We start from the raw sequence: 19,244 nt of genomic DNA on the forward strand, positions 1-19,244 counted from the left end.
TAGGTAAGGATATCAATCTATTGGAAAAATATTGACACTTAAATGTGTTTACACACAGCAAAATGTAGCAATCTAGTGGAAAAGGACACTTACTTTGTGTTAGTGGAAAAGTATTCATACACACACATGTCTAAATGTATAGGAAAATATATCAATCTAGTGGAAAAGTACTGACACACACACACAGTGTTTATATACAGGAAAAGATACTAATCTATGGAAAGAGTACTCACACACACACAGTGTCTATATACACAAAAAGATAAACCTAGTGGAAAAGTACTGACACACACACAGTGTTTATATACAGAAAATGTTATCAATCTATGGAAAAGTACTGACACACACACACAGTGTTTATATACAGGAAATGATATCAATCTATGGAAAAGTACTGACACACACACAGTGTTTATGTACAGGAAAAGATACCAATCTATGGAAAAGTACTGACATACACACAGTGTCTCTATACAGGAAAAGATATCAATCTATGGAAAAGTACTGACACACACCCACACAAATGATATCAACCTAGTGGAAAAATACTGACATGCACACACACACACACACACACACACAATGTCTATACACAGGAAAAGATATCAATCTATGGAAAAGTACTGACACACACACACACAGTGTTTATGTACAGGAAAAGATACCAATCTATGGAAAAGTACTGACATACACACAGTGTCCAAATGCAGGAAAAGATATCAATCTATGGAAAAGTACTGACACACACACACACAGTGTTTATGTACAGGAAAAGATACCAATCTATGGAAAAGTACTGACATACACACAGTGTCCAAATGCAGGAAAAGATATCAATCTATGGAAAAGTACTGACACACACACACACAGTGTCTAAATGCAGGAAAAGATATCAGTCTATGGAAAAGTACTGACGCACACCCACACACCTACACAAATGATATCAACCTAGTGGAAAAATACTGACATGCACACAGACACACACACACACACGCAATGTCTATACACAGGAAAAGATATCAGTCTATGGAAAAGTACTGACACACACCCACACAAATGATATCAACCTAGTGGAAAAATACTGACATGCACACAGACACACACACACAGACACACACACACACACACAAATTCTATACACAGGAAAAGATATCAATCTATGGAAAAGTACTGACACACACACACTGTCTATATACAGGAAAAGATATCAATCTATGGAAAAGTACTGACACGCCCACACAAATGATATCAACCTAGTGGAAAAATATTGACACTCACACAGACACACACACACAATGTCTATACACAGGAAAAGATATCAATCTATGGAAAAGTACTGACACACACACACTGTCTATATACAGGAAAATATATCAACCTAATGGAAAAATACTGACACACACTCGCACGCACAGTCTTCTTTCAGGAGAAAGTATCAACCTAGTTCTGATACACAGAAACAAATACACTTGTGTCTCTGTAGAGAATATAATCTTAGTGAAAACACATTGGCATTTTCCTACCGATCTCCCTTCTGGCTTTGCTCTTTTAAATGTTGGAGCCTGTTCTGCTCCACCTTCATTATTCCCTTTTTCTTTCTAGCCTGCCTAAGATTTATCTCTTTCCTTTCTACCTCTTCCCTGTCTGGGAATATTATCAAATATTTGGATTCAGGGTTGGGTGAGTTAACTCATAATCATTCACCATGTGGACGGCCTGTCTAGCTCTGAAAATCCTTTGCTCATATAGGTCTTTATAAAGATAGGAAATGAGTTTTCAAACCCCTCGAGAAGAACTATTTCTCAGAGGCTTTCATAGGTAGTCTCCATTTTAAGTGCCCATATACAGAGGGCAAAAGCATTAACCCTTTCAAACATGGTGCACGTCTGTTCAGACTGTTTCTAAAGGGTTCAGAATTCCTGGCAATCTGCCCTCAAGGATTAGCTCATAAGCTGAGGATAGCTTTCTAGCTAATTTCACAATCGGCTGAAATCTTAATAGGACAACAAGGTATAAACTTTGTGGGCTTTGCCTGTTAACCTGATTTGTATTTGTAGAGTCCAGTTTTTTGGTGCTCATTTCATTTGCTTTACTAGCTTCTCAAATGGAATGAAAAATGCTTCTCCATGCCCCTGTTGAGTCTTGGAATCATTTGGAAGAATTTAAAAATTCTAGTACTTGGCCCTGATGTGAACGATACTGTGCCTTTAAGAAATGTATTTTTAGCATGTTTCTCCAAAGGGGTCTGTTTAGAATTCAGCTCTGTTTACACAGTGACAATTTGTCTGCACTAGGCAGCTCACATGTTAAGAATGCAGTGTAATAATTGATCTTAGTCAATGGGATGTTTATTTTTGTTTTTTCCCTGAGGTCTTAAAGTAGGGGTTTGATTAGGTTGATTGACAGAGGCAGGGTCATGTGACAGGGAGGAGCTAAGTTTATAGGGAAAAGCAGGCAGCTTCTGCTTGGTTCTGAAGGAAGCAGGAGGTGTCTCTGTTTCTGGAGCTGTCAGAAGACAGGTATTTCTCCCCCTCTCTCTCTCTCTCCCCAGAAGTGTTCAAAGATTCTTGGACTGTTAACAAGCAAAACATGTAAGCAGGTGTTGTTTGTTGTTTGCTAACTTGTTTTGAAGAGGAGTTTAAGTCTATAAGAGGAATATTGCTTAAATTGGAACTAATAAAGATAGGTTAGCAGTTAAAAATTGTGTCTTGTCATATTTGAGTGTTTCAGTTGGTAAAAGTTAAGCTAATTCATTCATCATAGCTAAACTGAAGCATTAAATAAAATGTGTTTTGATAAAAGCTTCCTAGCATGTCAATAGTATCATACCTGAAGTAAAACATCTTATCATCACATTAATGCCAAAATAAAAAAAAAACTGTTGGGGTCTAGTTGGGCTTAATAACAAATTTATATGCTGGTTACAAAGAACACAGTGCAATAGCTTTCTTGAGTTTAAGTCATTAGATTTATTGGAACCAACCCAGGTACAGATATTAAAATAATAAAAAGGGTAAACAGATGCCCAACTGTAACAACACAAATGCATACAGGAATGCAAAATACAAGTTGCAAAGTAGAGGAGGTTAACTTATGGCCAAATTGAGGCTCAACAATAAGAGAGAAAGATATAAAGACTTCATGGATCATGCGTCTTTCGCTGTTGGGCATGGCTGGGCAGTTCTTAAAGTGATAGTCCTTACTTTCTTTTCCTGGAATGGCTGCTTTAGAATTTGAATTTCTCTGTCTGCTGTCCAGAGTGCAATATAAGCTGTCAGGATTCAACTCACTTGAAATAGGGAGCGAAGTAAAAATAGCCTTTTTGCTGCCTTCAGGTATTTCTTCTCTTGTCTGCCTTTAACAAGCAAGATTTGGGAATTAAAAAAAATTGCAAAATGGTGATCCAATTCACATGACCGTCCTCTTCAGGACTGAGTATTTCACAGAATGTGCGGATTAGCACACGTCTGGACACACACTGGCTATTCAGTTGTGGCCAGTATGATTATTTTTCAATGTCCATGCCATCACTTCTGATTGACTTATTCTTCCATGTAGTGATCCAGGAAGAACATATCAACACCTCCAAGGAAGCCATTCATCAGAATTCTACCGCCTCACCAGCCACAGAATCGGAGTGGGTGAGGGGCGGACAATGTTTGTTGACCTCGAGTGAGGCAGTAAAACCCCACCCATTTGTCTCTGTAGATTCTCCAGCTCGACTTGAATAGATGGTGGCTTTTATAATGACGCAAAGGTGGAGCCATTTTAAGTTTCAGTCCATCTTTGAAATCAGATGTGAAATTACATAGGAGAGCTGCCTGGATATGTTTTAGCTTTCATTCACATTAGAAACTTGACCACCAGATGGCACAGTGGTTAGCACTGCTGCCTCACAGCACCAGGGACCTGGATTCAATTCCAGACTTGGGCGACAGTCTGTGTGGTGTTTGTGCATTCTGTGTAGATTTCTTCCTGGTGCTCCAATTTCCTTCCACAGTCCAAAGATGTGCAGGTTGGGTGGATTGGCCATGCAACATTGTCCTTTGGTGTCAGGGGATAGGGCAGGGAGGAGTAGGCCTGGGTGAGATGTTCTTTCAGAGAGTCAATGGGCCAAATGGCCTCCTTCTGCACTGTAGAGATTCTATGGAAATTGCAGTTGCAGCATGTCAGATATCCTGTGGCAGTCATCTTAAATCAGCCTCTGTTTTAACATTTGTAACTGCCTTTTGTTAAAATGTTCCATACACAGGTCCAGCAAATTAAATTGAAATTTAACATTTGACAAACAAACATGCAGGTACAGCAAATAGTTAGGAAAGCAAATGGTATGTTGGCTTTCATTGAGTGCAGGAGAAGAACGTCTTACTACAGCTGTAGAGAGCCTGGGTGAGACAACATCTGGATACTGTGTGTAGTTTCGGTTTGCTTATCTAAGAAAGAATATACTTGCCATACAGGGAATAGAGTGAAGGTTCATCAGACTGTTACCTTGGATAGCAGGATTATGTAGAGGAGAGATTGGGCCCAGGGTAAGGCATTTAGGACTGAGATGAGAAGAAATTCTTTCACGCAGAGGGTAATGAACCTGGGAATTCTCGACCATAGAATGCTTTGGAGGCCAAGTCACTGAATATATTTAAGAAGGAAATAGATAGATTTCTCGCGTCTAAAGGCGATTTGAGGAGAGAGCTGGGGCATGGTGTTGATGTAGAGAATCAGTCATGATCATGTTGAATGGCAGGGGAGGCTTCAAGGGTTAAATCATAGAATCCTACACTGCAGAAGGAAGCCATTCAACCCATCGAGTCTGCACTGATCACAATCCCATCCAGGCCCTAACCCCACATATTTACCCTGCTAATCCCCGATAGTAAGGGGCAATTTAGCACGGCCAATCAATCTAACCCACACATCTTTGGAGTGTTGGAGGAAACTCACGCAGACTCGGAGAACGTGAAAGCTCATCACAATGACCCAAGACCAGAATCGTACCCAGATTCCTGGTGCTGTGAGGCAGCAGAGATAACCACTGTGCTGCCCAAACAGCCAAAACTTGTCTTGTTTTCTATGTTTCTGTGACATCAACGCACCTCCATAACAACAGGAAAAGATATAAAGCGAGTGGAAAAGTACTGACACACACAAGTACTGTGGGTCAAAATTTCTCCCAGATGCAGTGAGAAGTTTGGTGGACTGGGGAGCTTAATTTGCCTTGAGGCCAAAATTCAGTCTCCCGAAGTCTCCTGGAATGAACTTCTGCAATTAACACCTCGTGATTTTAAAGGTGGGTCAAGTTTCCCGTTGAACAATGTTGGGAAGCCCTTCTGCCCGCACTAGCATGTCACAAGCGCTCATTAAAAAGCCAGCTCACTAGATTTAAGTTCCTCACTAGTCAGAATCCAGAATGTTCACCGTTACAGCTGTATAGAAGTGGTGTGCTCCTGAGGAAGTTGACTTCATCCACAACTTTGAAGTGAGTAGCTATTACATTGACTTCCTTGGGGACCACTTAGAAATATCAGTTTCTTGTTGGAGATTGGGTGCTGCTGACCAAGCTAAGGGAGACAGGAGGCAGGTCCAGTGGGGAAGAGGAAAAGAGTGCATCAGTGCCTGGACAAGGTTGGCAGGTTAAGATGCGAAGGATGGAGTGGAGGCTGGAGAAGAGACGATGCGCAAAAGTTATCAAGCATTTGATATGGGAGGGGTCTCAGAATAGGTGGGAGAAGTTTGTGTCTCATTATTTGGGCTGAGTGAAGGAACACTTTATTAATTAGCAGTCCATTCCCCGGAGAACCAGGCTCAACTGAGTTCAGCTCCTGAGCTTCCAAAGCGTAATAAACCAACATTGCTCCTTGACTAATAGATCTCATTCCAGCGAAAACCTATCGAGGTCTGGACACATGCCACAAAAATATACTGGGTGAAACCTTACCAAAAAAATGGCACTGTTAGTTCCAGCGTGAAAACAGAGTGTTTCCCTCAGACAGCACCAGCGGTTTCTTGTCCAAATTCTACAGCTCGTTAATATTAATTTTTATTCCCATGGGTATCACAACTTTGCAGCAGCGCACACCCTCTGATTCATCCGCCATGTAATTGACTTAACTGCAAGCACTCAGGGGTTCCATGTAAATGGCTCCACAATGACTGCGGGAATGGCAGCCAAGAAGGCAGCACTTTTCAAAGCATAGCAGCCTTCACAACCCCGTTAAAGCAAAGGGTACCCCGACATGGAGGGAAGGTAAAGCCTGTGAGCGACTCCTGTGGACCGCTCCCTCCGATATGGCAATTGTGAGACAACCCACCCCTGGCTAAGAGTTGCACTTATGTGTCCCCCTTGTCCTCTCTGGTGCCCCCTGAGCAATGAACACCCCGGAAGCTGCTGGCTGCCTGAATGCGCACCTCAGAAAATTCCCTCAGAGGTAAAGGCGCCAGGTTCACACTTAAGTAGAACTGTGAGATCACACCGGTACCTGCTGAATATCCGGTGGGTTGGGGGAGGTGTGAGGGCGGGTGGGCAGTGGAGGGAGTTCCAGAGATAGTGCTCACTAATGGCAGCATGGCGGTACAATGGATAGCACAGCTGCCTCACAGCGCCAGGGACCCAGGTTCAATTCCTGTCTTGATCACTGTGTGGAAACTACACCTTCTCCTCATGTCTGCATGGGTTTCCTCCAGGTGCTCCGGTTTCCTCCCACAGTCTGAAAGATGTGCTGGTTAGGTGCATCGGCCATGCTAAATTCTCCTTCAGTGTACCCAAACAGACGCTGGAGTGTGGCGACTAGGGGATTTTCACAGTAACTTCATTGCAATGTTGATGTAAGCCAATTTGTGGCACTAATAAATAAAGTTTAAAAACTTCTAATGTTATGCTCATGTATTAACATGAGTTTTATGCAGGCGTGTACTGCGTTTTACGTTACTCTGCTGGTGAGGGGGTCGGTAAGACCAGAACTTGGAAACTCGCAGGAAAGAATCACACTTTCCGGATTTTGAACATGTGCACCATTCCCCACAGATGGTGAGTGCAGGGTCAAAATTGCTCCCAATATCTTCACATGTTTAATATTAACTCTTTGTACCATAGTCTGGAGTGGCAAGAAAGTTGGGAGGGGGAACTTAATTGCACAGCAAGCTAAAATTCATCTTCCTGACTGTGAGATAAACTTTTGCAATTAATTCCTTCAAATTTTAAAGGCAGTATGAGCATCCCAACGCCAAGCATGACATGAGATGAATTATGCGCTCTCTTCCCTTTAAGTTCTCCACACGTGACAAATTTGTGCCTGACATCAGATATATCACAGACAAGACTAGCAATTCTGAAGGCACCTTGGGATGTTTCAGGGTGCGGTTAATCACATATTCCAGTTACTTGATGAAGACCTGCATTCGTAAGGACTGGGAGACAATCCAAGTTACCAAAAATCTTTTTTGGCCTACTCGTCACCTTATCAAGGGTTGCAGTGGACCTCACATAAAGGAATTGCTGCCACAGTGCAACAGACCTCATTGAAGGACTGGTGTCTTGGTCCACAAGGTGAGAGAGAGTAAAATAGGCCTCTTTGTTGCACCATTGGCAGGAGCTGTGAAGCTACCCATCTGAAGCACTAACAGCTCCTACAGGGCTTAGTACGGTCCATGCAGGAAAGATGTTTGTCGTGGCTGCTGTGTCCACGATGATGGCTCACACTATTGTTAAGCTCATCTAGAACTGAGGCTTGTAGGAATCTCTATAATTGGAGGATTGAAAGTGGTTGTAATTCAACAACCCCTAAAGCAGGTGAGGTGCTCTCCAGGAGCCCTGGAAGGAGCCGCTGGCAAAAAAGTTTAGGGCCACAGCACATTAATGCTGCCAGCATGGGATTTTAAAATGATTCATGGGGTGTTCTTGTTGCTGGTTAGGAGGCTCCAATGGAACATTGACACAAGCATAGACTGGTGAGGCCATTTCTTTACCAACCAGGACCCAGAAGAGGACAGTCTAAACTGTTCCAAACACCAGAGCCTGGGAACTACGAGTTGCTTGGGCTCAGTGTTTTAGACCAAGCTCTTGTCAAGTAACCAAACATGACACCTTGCTCTTCAATGTCATTAAAAGGGAATATTTTCTGACAGACACACCCTGAAATACAGGGAGAGACACCATAGTAAATGATTCTATTTAGAGAGGGTGTGGAAGGGAGACAGCATTGAACTTTACCAAACACTGGGCAGAAACTATATGGGTGAAGTATTAGCTTTAAAGGTGAAGTTGAGAATTCAGAGAAGCGTGTTTGATTAGAATTGTATCCTGCAGAGCGGCTTCATTGCTGCAGAGGAAGTGCATTGCTGGTATGCTTTCTGGAAACTCCAATTTTCACCATACATTTTGTGCTGACTTGCGTACGAGAGCAGGAGCTTTGTGTGAGTGTGGTGAATCCGGCCCTTTGGGTTCCATGTTCAGCCAAAGATGGTCTGTTGCTTCAAGTCAAGTCTGCCAGTGCCAACAGGGATGGAACAGAAGCTGGATTTTCCAGCTGCACTCAGCACAACACCAGAAAATCCCACCCGAGGTCAGTGAACCTTGGTATGGTCCATGTCCCACCTGCTACGATTCCCATGGTAGGTGGCTTCGAAAAGTTCCACCCAATGTTGGAACTGAAGGTTCCTATTCATGGAAACTGTTCATTAAACCAAAATGTCGACCAGGCTGCCAGTCTGTATGACTTTCAAAGTGCAAAGCTAGCCTGTGGTACATTCAAGGGCTGCTTGTAACCAAATTCTCCCCTAAATCAGTTTAAAAAGAAATCAAAGAAAATTACAACACGGGAACAGTCCCTTCGGGCCTCCAAGTTGATGAAATCTTGATTACTGCTGCTTGACAACAACAATTTTCATTTGTAGAACAACATCTATATAGTGCCTTTAACATAGTAAACCACCCCAGATATAAGGAGGGACTTCCAAAGCTCAGGCAACTAAAAGCAAGGCCAACATTGATGGGGTTGAGTGGGTCCAGGCATAAGGAGAAGTCAGAGATGGAGGAGCTTGGAGTTCTAAGAGGGTTTGTAAGATTAGTGGATGTTACAGAGATCAGGATGAAGCCATAGAGGAATTTCAATACGAGGATGAGGTCTTTAAAATTGAAAGCATTTCGCTGCTTGTCAAATTGTGTGAATTATTTTGCGGAATCAGCATTTCAATTCTGTTGTCATGATAGTCCTGCTGGGAATCCTAGCCCCTTTCCAAAAAAAAAGGAACTCAGTAAGAAATCACTTTGCATTCAGGGCAAGAAAGCTCCCATGTGCAGTGCAGTGATGTTCATAGAATTCCTATAGTGCAGAAGTAGGCCTTTCGGCACATCAAGACTGACAGCAATCCCACCCAGACCCTATCCCCGTAACCCCACGTATTTACCCAGCTGGTACCCCTGACACTAAGGGGCAATGTACCAAGGCCAATCAGCCTAACCGGCGCATCTTTGGAGTGTGGGAGGAAACCGGAGCACCCAGAGGAAACCCACGCAGACACAGGGAGAACGTGCAAACTCCATACAGAATGATGCAAGCCGGGAATCGAACCCAGGTCCCTGGCGCTGTATACAGCAGTGCTAGCCACTGTGCCACCGTGCCACCCACAGGCAGTTGTTGGTATGATCATGGGATGTACAAAGTGTACAGATTATGACAAGGTTTGGATAAGGTAGGCAAGTAAAAATGTTTCTTTCAACGAATGGTAGAATGATTAGGGAACACAGAGTTAAGATGGCTTATGATACAAGAGGAATGTAAGGAAGAGTGAGCGAGTGGCATTGACCTTGTAGACCAAGTGGTGACACGATGAAATGGCTACTTAAGAGGTCACATGACCGGCACAGAAATTCTCCCTGAACTGCGGGCAGACCACAGGCATGTAAGATTTGCTCAGATCAAAACGGAACCGGTAGTCCTGCAACTGTTTAAACTGATCATCAGCCATTCATAACTGTCTTGAAAAAGCCTCTTCACACTGTGTCTGCACAGCTCCACCACATGCATAGTACTAGAGCTACAATGCTACAATCTCAGCATCATCTACAAATGTGGTCAAGGAGTTGTACTTAGCAGATACCCAATCCAGACCACGGAAAAAGTAGATCAAGAGGAAGACATAAATATTGTGTCTTCTTGTAGAATTCAGCAACTCAAAAGGTTCTTTGAAGGCCGACATCACGTGCAGTCAGCTGCATGACATCATCATGCGGGGCTAACCTGGGTCCTCGAGAATTTCCTCACAAGTTTCACAAGCTCTTCACCATCAGTGATGAATGAACTGGATGGACTGATATCGCAGGCCTGCGATTCGTCATCCCTTATTCTCCTCAGAGGTACCAGACCCAGCGACTTCACCAGGGGTATGCTGGGTTGGAAACAACTGGGTACAGGGCAAAGGAATCACTATACTGGCCTTCCACGTATGCCGACATGGAGAGGGAAGTCGCCAAATGTGCACCATACAATGCACCCCACCCACATCAAACAAAAGACCTGCTGCACCCATGTGAGGTCCCAGGTCTCCCATGGTCTCTCATAGCAGCTGACATTTTGAATGGAATGGTAAACAACGCTTGGTCTTAGTTTATTTACATCGCCAGTGGTTTGAACTCAACAACCTGCCAAACATGATGAGTAATACAGTCTTCATCAAGCTCAAGAGACACTCCACCAAACATGGCATTCCTCAGAGACTCATGACAGATAGTGCTCGCCAATTCATCATCACTGAATTTAGAAACCTTGCATACACAGGGGAGTGTATCATGAGCAGAGTCCCTATACCCACAGTCTAACGGTCTGGCAAAACAGCCTCAGCTCAGCATCATCGAGAGAAATGCACTGGGATCACAGGGATTACTATGCTGCATTCCTCAGGCTGTAAAACATGCCATGACAGGGTCTTTCCCATCAGCACAGCGACCATTCTCCAGGTGCACCAGGTGCCAAGGCTGTTTTGCAGCCCAAATCTGAAACCAATGTAAACAGTGCCCTCATAGAGTGCTGATTTAAGAGGAAAAATGAACTATGATCACAATGCCCACAGAGTCAGCCCTCTAACACCCGGTCAAACGGTCAGGATCCAGACCGCCCATGACTATGACAAGTCGGCAGTGGTAAAAAGTTTAAAGTTTATTTATTAGTTAAAGTAGGCTTACATTAACACTGCAATTAAGTTACTGTAACAGTCCCTTAGTCACCACGCTGTAGTGCCTGTTCGGGTACACTGAGGGAGAATGTATCATGGCCAATTCACCTAACCAGCACATCTTTGGTCTGTGGGAGAAAACCGGACCACCCGGAGGAAACCCACACAGACATGAAGAGAACATACAAACTCCACACAGACAATAACCCAAACCGGGAATTGAACTTGGGTCCCTGGTACTGTGCAACAGCAGTGCTAACCTCTGTGCCACCGTGCCATCCACAGGCAGTTGTTGGTGTGTTCATGGGGTACACAAAGCATTCAGATGATGATAAGTTTAAATAAGGTGGGCAAAGAAAAATGTTTCTTTTAGAGATGGTAGAATGATTAGGAAACAAAGAGTTAAGATGGCGAGCGATACAAGGGGAATGTGAGGAAGAGTGAGCGAGTTGCATTGAACTCGTAGATCAAGTGGTGACACGATATGGCTATTTAAGAGATCACGCAACTAGAACAGGAGTTCTCCCTGGAGTGTGGGCAGAGTACAGGCATGTAAGAGTTGCTCAGATCGAAAGGAGGGACTGATTGTGGACAAGTCCCCAGGACCAGATGGAATGCATCCAAGGATTCTGAAAGAAATGGCGGAGGTGATAGTGGATGCCTTGGTGATTATTTTCCAAACGTCGCTGGATTCCGGGGAAGTGCCGGGAGATTGGAAAACGGCTAATGTTACGCCATTGTTTAAGAAGGGTGGCAGGCAAAAGGCGGGGAATTATAGGCCAGTTAGTTTAACGTCTGTTGTAGGAAAAATGTTAGAATCCGTGATCAAGGAGAAAATAGCAAGGCATCTTGAGGAGAATTGTTTGATAGAGCAGACACAGCACGGTTTCGTTAAGGGGAAGTCGTGTCTGACGAATTTATTGGAGTTCTATGAGGATGTGTCTAGGGCACATCCTTAGACACATCTTCATAGATGTGGTGGATGTGGTGTTTCTTGATTTTCAGAAGGCGTTTGACAAGGTGCCTCACAAGAGGTTATTACAGAAGGTCAGGGGGCATGGAGTTGGGGGTAGGGTGTTAGCATGGATAGAGGATTGGCTGTCAAATAGGAGGCAGAGAGTGGGGGTCAATGGGTGCTATTCGGATTGGCGGTTGGTGACTAGTGGAGTGCCCCAGGGGTCGGTGCTGGGGCCTCAGCTATTTACCATTTATATAGATGATCTGGAGGAGAGAACCGAGTGTATGGTGTCGAAATTTGCTGATGACACCAAGATTAGTGGAACGGCAAATTGTGCGGAGGTTGTGGAGAATGTGCAGAAGGATCTAGATAGGCTGGGCGAATGGGCCAGGAACTGGCAAATGGAATTTAATGTTGGCAAATGTGAGGTTGTCCACTTTGGTAGGAATAATGGTAGGAAGGACTATTACTTACATGGCAAAAAACTGCAGCAGGCGACGGTGCAGAGGGACCTCGGGGTCCTTGTGCATGAGTCGCAAAAACCCAGCTTGCAGGTGCAGCAGGTGGTCAGGAAGGCAAATGGGATGCTGGCCTTCATAGCGAGGGGGATTGAATATAAAAGTAGGGAGGTCTTGCTGCAGCTGTATAGGGCATTGGTGAGGCCGCAGCTGGAGTACTGTGTGCAGTTTTGGGTGCCGCACTTACGCAAGGATATTTTGGCCTTGGAGGGAGGGCAGAGCAGGTTTACTAGGCTGATACCGGAGTTGAGGGGGTTGAACTATGAGGAGAGGCTGAATAAACTAGGCTTGTACTCGTTAGAGTTTAGAAGAATGAGGGAAGATCTCATTGAGACATATAAGATGATGAAAGGGATGGATAGGATAGAGGTGGAGAGATTCTTCCTGCTCAGAAAGGACAGTAGGACTAGGGGGCACAGCCTCAAGATAAAGGGGAGGCGGTTTAGAACAGAGTTGAGGAGGAACTTCTTCACTCAAAGGGTGGTGAATCTCTGGAATTCTCTGCCCGTTGAAGTGGTGGAGGCTGCCTTGCTAAATATTTTTAAGACGTGGGTTGATGGGTTTTTGATAAGCGAGGGGATTAAGGGTTATGGGGAGAGGGCGGGAATGTGGAACTGAGCCACGACAGATCAGCCATGATCTTATTGAATGGCGGGGCAGGCTCGAAGGGCCAGATGGCCTACTCCTGCTCCTATTTCTTATGTTCTTATGTTCTTAAAAGGAACAGGTAGTCCTGCAACGGGTTAAACTGATCCTCGGCCGTTCATAATTATCTTAAAAAAGCTCCACCACAGAGTACTACAGCTACAGGCCTGCAGTATCAGTCCATCCAGTTTGGTCATCACTGATGGTGAAGAGCTTGTGAAACTCGTGAGGAAGTTCTCAAGGACTCAGGTTAGCCCCGCATGATGATGTCATGCAGCTGACTGCACGTGATGTCGGCCTTCAAAGAATCTTTTGAGTTGCTGAATTCTACAATCTCAGCATCAGCTACAAATATGGTCAAGGAGTTGGACTTGGCTGATACCCAATCCAGAGCCTTCTTTCCCACCACTGACCAGGCAGATCATGAGGAAGACATAGATATCGTAACAATAAAGCTTCTGTCTTCTTATAGAATTCAGCAACTCAAAAGATTCATTGAAGACCGATAACACATGCAGTCAGCTGCATGACATCATCATGCGGGGCTAACCTGAGTCCCCGAGAATTTCCTCATGAGTTTCACAAGCTCTTCACCATCAGTGATGAATGAACTGGATGGACTGATATCGCAGGCCTGCGATTCGTAATCCCTTATTCTCCTCAGAGGTACCAGACCCAGCGACTTCACCAGGAGTAGGCTGAGTTGGAAACAACTGGGTACAGGGCAAAGGAATCACTATACTGGCCTTCCACGTATGCCGACATGGAGAGGGAAGTCGCCAAATGTGCACCATACAATGCACCCAACCCACATCAAACAAAAGACCTGCTGCACCCACGTGAGGTCCCAGGTCTCCCATGGTCTCTCATAGCAGCTGACATTTTGAATGGAATGGTAAACAACACTTGGTCTTAGTTTATTTACATCGCCAGTGGTTTGAACTCAACAACCTGCCAAACATGATGAGTAATACAGTCTTCATCAAGCTCAAGAGACATTCCACTACACGTGGCATTCCTCAGAGATTCATGATAGACAGCACTCACCAATTCATCTTCACTGAATTTCGAAACATTGCGTACACAGGGGAGCGTATCATGAGCAGAGCCCGTATACCCACAGTCCAATGGTCTAGCAAAACAACCTCAGCTAAGCATCATCTAAAGAATCACAGGGATTATTATGCTACATTCCTCAGGCTGTAAAACATGCCATGACAGGGTCTTTCCTGTCAGCACAGCAACCATTCTCCAGGTGCACCAGGTGCCAAGGCTGTTTTGCAGCCCAAATCTGAAACCAATGTAAACAGTGCCCTCATAGAGTGCTGATTTAAGAGGAAAAATGAACTATGATCACAATGCCCACAGAGTCAGCCCTCTAACACCTGGTCAAATAGTTAGGGTCCAGACCACACGTGACTATGACAAGTTGGCAGTGGTAAAAAGTTTAAAGTTTATTTATTAATTAAAGGAGGCTTACACTAACACTGCAATGAAGTTACCATGAAAATTCCCTAGATACCACACTCCAGCACCTGTTTGGGTACACTGAGGGAGAATTTATCATGGCCAATTCACCGAACCTGCACATCTTTGGTCTGTGGGAGGAAACCAGAGCAAACGGAGGAAACACATGCAGACATGGAGAGAACATGCAAACTCCACACAGACAGTGACCCAAGCTGGGAATCAAACCCGGGTCCCTGGTGCTGTAAGGCAGCAGTGCTAACCACTGTGCTACCATGCCACCCCCTTACAAAGCCATGCCCCACAGCCGAACTGTTATGTGGGAGTCTGGGATGGTGCAAAATCACCATTGCCTACTACAAGTATTGGAACCAGCACCAGTAGATATCGCATTACTCAGCCATTCAGACTACAGTACAGGTCCGCTACATCAGTGGAAATGGAGGCTCTACCAGAGGCCTACACAACAAGCCCTACCCCCACTGGGTCCACTGAAGGAACACCTCATCCTGAGGATACCAAGAACATCTACAGCACAGCCAACTGGCCCAATCACATGCTCAGGGCATTTGAACCAACCAACCTCAAGGTTCCAAGACTACACAATGAACTAGTCTATAACTAGCCTTTGCCGTTTACACAACAAAATAAGAGTGGGGGGGATGGAGACATGATGGGCTGTGCACCAGCTACAACAGCTTAATCTATGTTTCACCTTAAGTAAATAGCTATGTATTGTTGGCCTGTTCAATCTATATATTTATAAAATGGTTTTACACTTACTGTTCACCCACACTGTTACATTCCAAAACCACTGGTTGTCTCAACTTAAGTGGGCAAGATGCAGACCTAGTAGTCACGTGATGTGATGACACAGCTACTTAAGAAATCACATGATGGAAGCTCAGGAGTTCCTCCCGGAGCACTGGTAGAGTACACCCTTGTAACAGTTTCTCAGACCAGTGAATGAACTTTTAGAGTCAGAGTCATAGAGGTTCACAGCATGGAAACAGGCCCTTTGGCCCAACTTATCCATGCCACCCATTTTTTTAAAAACCCCTAAGCTAATCCCAATTGCCCGCATTTGGTCCATATCCCTCTATATCCATCGTACCCATGTAACTATCTAAATGCTTTTTAAAGACAAAATTGTGCTTATCTCTACTACTATGTCTGGCAGCTTGCTCCAGACACTCACCACCCTGTGTGTGAAAAAAATTGCCCCTCTGGACATTTTTGTATCTCTCCCCTCTCACCTTAAACATAAGAACATAAGAACATAAGAAATAGGAGCAGGAGTAGGCCATCTAGCCCTTCGAGCCTGCCCCGCCATTCAATAAGATCATGGCTGATCTGTCGTGGCTCAGTTCCACTTTCCCGCCCTCTCCCCATAACCCTTAATCCCCTCTCTTATCAAGAACCCATCAACCTGCTTCTTAAAAATATTTAGCGAGGCAGCCTCCACCACTTCAACGGGCAGAGAATTCCAGAGATTCACCACCCTTTGAGTGAAGAAGTTCCTCCTCAACTCCGTTCTAAACCGCCTCCCCTTTATCTTGAGGCTGTGCCCCCTAGTCCTACTGTCTTTTTTGAGCGGGAAGAGTCTCTCCACCTCTATCCTATCCATCCCATTCATCATCTTATACGTCTCAATGAGATCTCCCCTCATTCTTCTAAACTCTAACGAGTACAAGCCTAGTTTATTCAGCCTCTCCTCATAGCTCAATCCCCCTCAACTCCGGTATCAGCCTAGTAAACCTCCTCTGCACTCCCTCCAGGGCCAAAATATCCTTGCGCAGGTGCGGCGCCCAAAACTGCACACAGTACTCCAGCTGCGGCCTCACCAATACCCTATACAGCTGCAGCAAGACCTCCCTACTTTTATATTCAATCCCCCTCGCTATGAAGGCCAGCATCCCATTCGCCTTCCTGACCACCTGCTGCACCTGCAAGCTGGGTTTTTGCGACTCATGCACAAGGACCCCGAGGTCCCTCTGCACCGTCGCCTGCTGCAGTTTTTCGCCACGTAAGTAATAGTCCTTCCTACCATTCTTCCTACCAAAGTGGACCACCTCACACTTGCCAACATTAAATTCCATTTGCCATTTCCTGGCCCATTCGCCCAGCCTATCTAGATCCTTCTGCAGACTCTCCACACCCTCCGCACAATTTGCCTTTCCCCCAATCTTGGTGTCATCAGCAAATTTCGACACCCTGCACTCGGTTCCCTCCTCCAGATCATCTATATAAATGGTAAATAGCTGAGGCCCCAGCACCGACCCCTGGGGCACCCCACTAGTCACCAACCGCCAATCCGAATAGCACCCATTGACCCCCACTCTCTGTCTCCTATTTGACAACCAATCCTCTATCCACGCTAACACCCTACCCCCAACTCCATGTCCCCTGACCTTCTGCAATAACCTCTTGTGAGGTACCTTGTCAAACACCTTCTGAAAATCCAGAAAGACCACATCCACCGGCTCTCCTCTATCCACTGCCCTAGACACATCCTCATAGAACTCCAGTAAATTTGTCAGACACGACTTCCCTTTAATGAAACCGTGTTGCGTCTGCCCTATCAAGCAATTCCCTTCAAGATGCCTCGCAATTTCCTCCTTAATGACGGATTCCAACATTTTACCTACCACAGACGTTAAACTAACCGGCCTATAATTCCCCGCCTTTTGCCTGGCACCCTTCTTAAACAACGGCGTAACATTAGCCGTTTTCCAATCTTCCGGCACTTCCCCGGAATCCAGCGACGTCTGGAAAATAACCACCAAGGCATCCACTATAACCTCCGCCATTTCTTTCAGAACCCTCGGATGCATTCCATCCGGTCCTGGGGACTTGTATGCCCTCTAGTTTTAGACTCCCCTACCTTTGGGAAAATATATTGACTATCTACCTTGTCTATGCCCCTCATTATTTTATAGACCTCTATAAGATCACCCTTCAGCCTCCTATGCTCCAGACAAAAAAATCCCAGTCTATTCAGCCTCTCCTTATAACTCAATCCATCAAGTCCCAGTAAATCCTAGTAAATCTTTTCTGTATTCTTTCTAGTTTAATAATATCTTTTCTATATTAGGGTGACCAGAATTGCACACAGTATTTCAAGTGTGGCCTTACCAATGTCTTGTATAACTTCAACAAGATGTCCCAACTCCTCTATTCAATGTTGTGACTGATGAAACCAAGCATGACGAATGCCTTCTGTCCACCTGTGACTCTACTTTCAAGGAGCTATGAACACGTACCTCTAAATCTCTGTTCTATAACTCTCTCCAATGCCCTACCATTAAGCGAATCAGTCCTGACCTGGTTCAATCTGCCAAAATGCATCACCTTGCATTTGTCTAAATTAAACTGCACCTGCCATTCATCAGCCCACTGGTCCAGTTGATCAAGATCCTGTTGCAATTGGAGATAACTTTCATCACTGTCCACTATTCCACCAATCTTGGTGTCACCTGCAAACTTACTAACTATGCCTCCTATATTCTCATCCAAATCATTAATGTAAATGACAAATAACAGTGGGCCCAGCACTGATCCCTGAGGCACACCGTTGGTCACAGGCTTCCAGTTTGAAAAACAACTCTCTACAACCACCCTCTGGCTTTTGTCAAGAAGCCAATTTTACATCCATTTAGATACCTCACCCTGGATCCCATGAGATTTAATTTTATGCAGCAACCTACCATGCAGTACCTTGTCAAAGGCCTTGCTAAAGTCTATGTTGACAACATCAACTACACTGCCCTCATCTACCTTCTTGGTTACCCCTTCAAAACACTCAGTGAAATTTGTGAGACATGATTTTCCACCCACAAAGCCGTGCTGACTTTCCCTAATCAGTCCTTGCATCTCTAAATGCCTGTAGATTCTGTCTCTCAAAATACTTTCCAACAACTTACCCACTACAGATGTGAGGCTCACTGGCCTGTAGTTCCCAGGCTTTTTAAACAAAGGCACAACATTTGCCTCTCTCCAATCTTTAGGGAGCTCACCCATGACTATCAATGATTCAAATATCTCAGCTAAGGGTCCTGCAATTTCCTCCCTAGCCTCCCACAATGTCCTGGGATACACTTCATCAGGTCCCGGGGATTTATCTACCTTGATGCACTTTAAGACTTCCAGCACCTCCTTCTCTGTAATATGTTCACTCCTCAAAACATCATTATTTATTTCCCCAAGTTCCCTAACATTCATGCTTTTCTCAACAGTAAATACTGATGAGAAATATTCATTTACAATCTCACCCATCTATTGTGGATCCGCATATAGATGACCTTGTTGATCCTTAAGAGGTCCTACTCTCTCCCTTGTTACTTTTTTGCCCTTTATGTATTTGTAGAAGCTCTTTGGATTCTCCTTTGCCTTATCTGCCAAAATAATCTTGTGTCCCCTTTTTGCCCTCCTGATTTCTCTCTTAACTCTGCTCCTACACCTGCTAAACTCGTCAAGGGGTTCACTTGATT

This window comes from Carcharhinus amblyrhynchos, chromosome 2 (assembly GCF_965287045.1).
Source record: "Carcharhinus amblyrhynchos chromosome 2, sCarAmb.v2.hapA, whole genome shotgun sequence".
Taxonomy (NCBI): domain Eukaryota; kingdom Metazoa; phylum Chordata; class Chondrichthyes; order Carcharhiniformes; family Carcharhinidae; genus Carcharhinus; species Carcharhinus amblyrhynchos.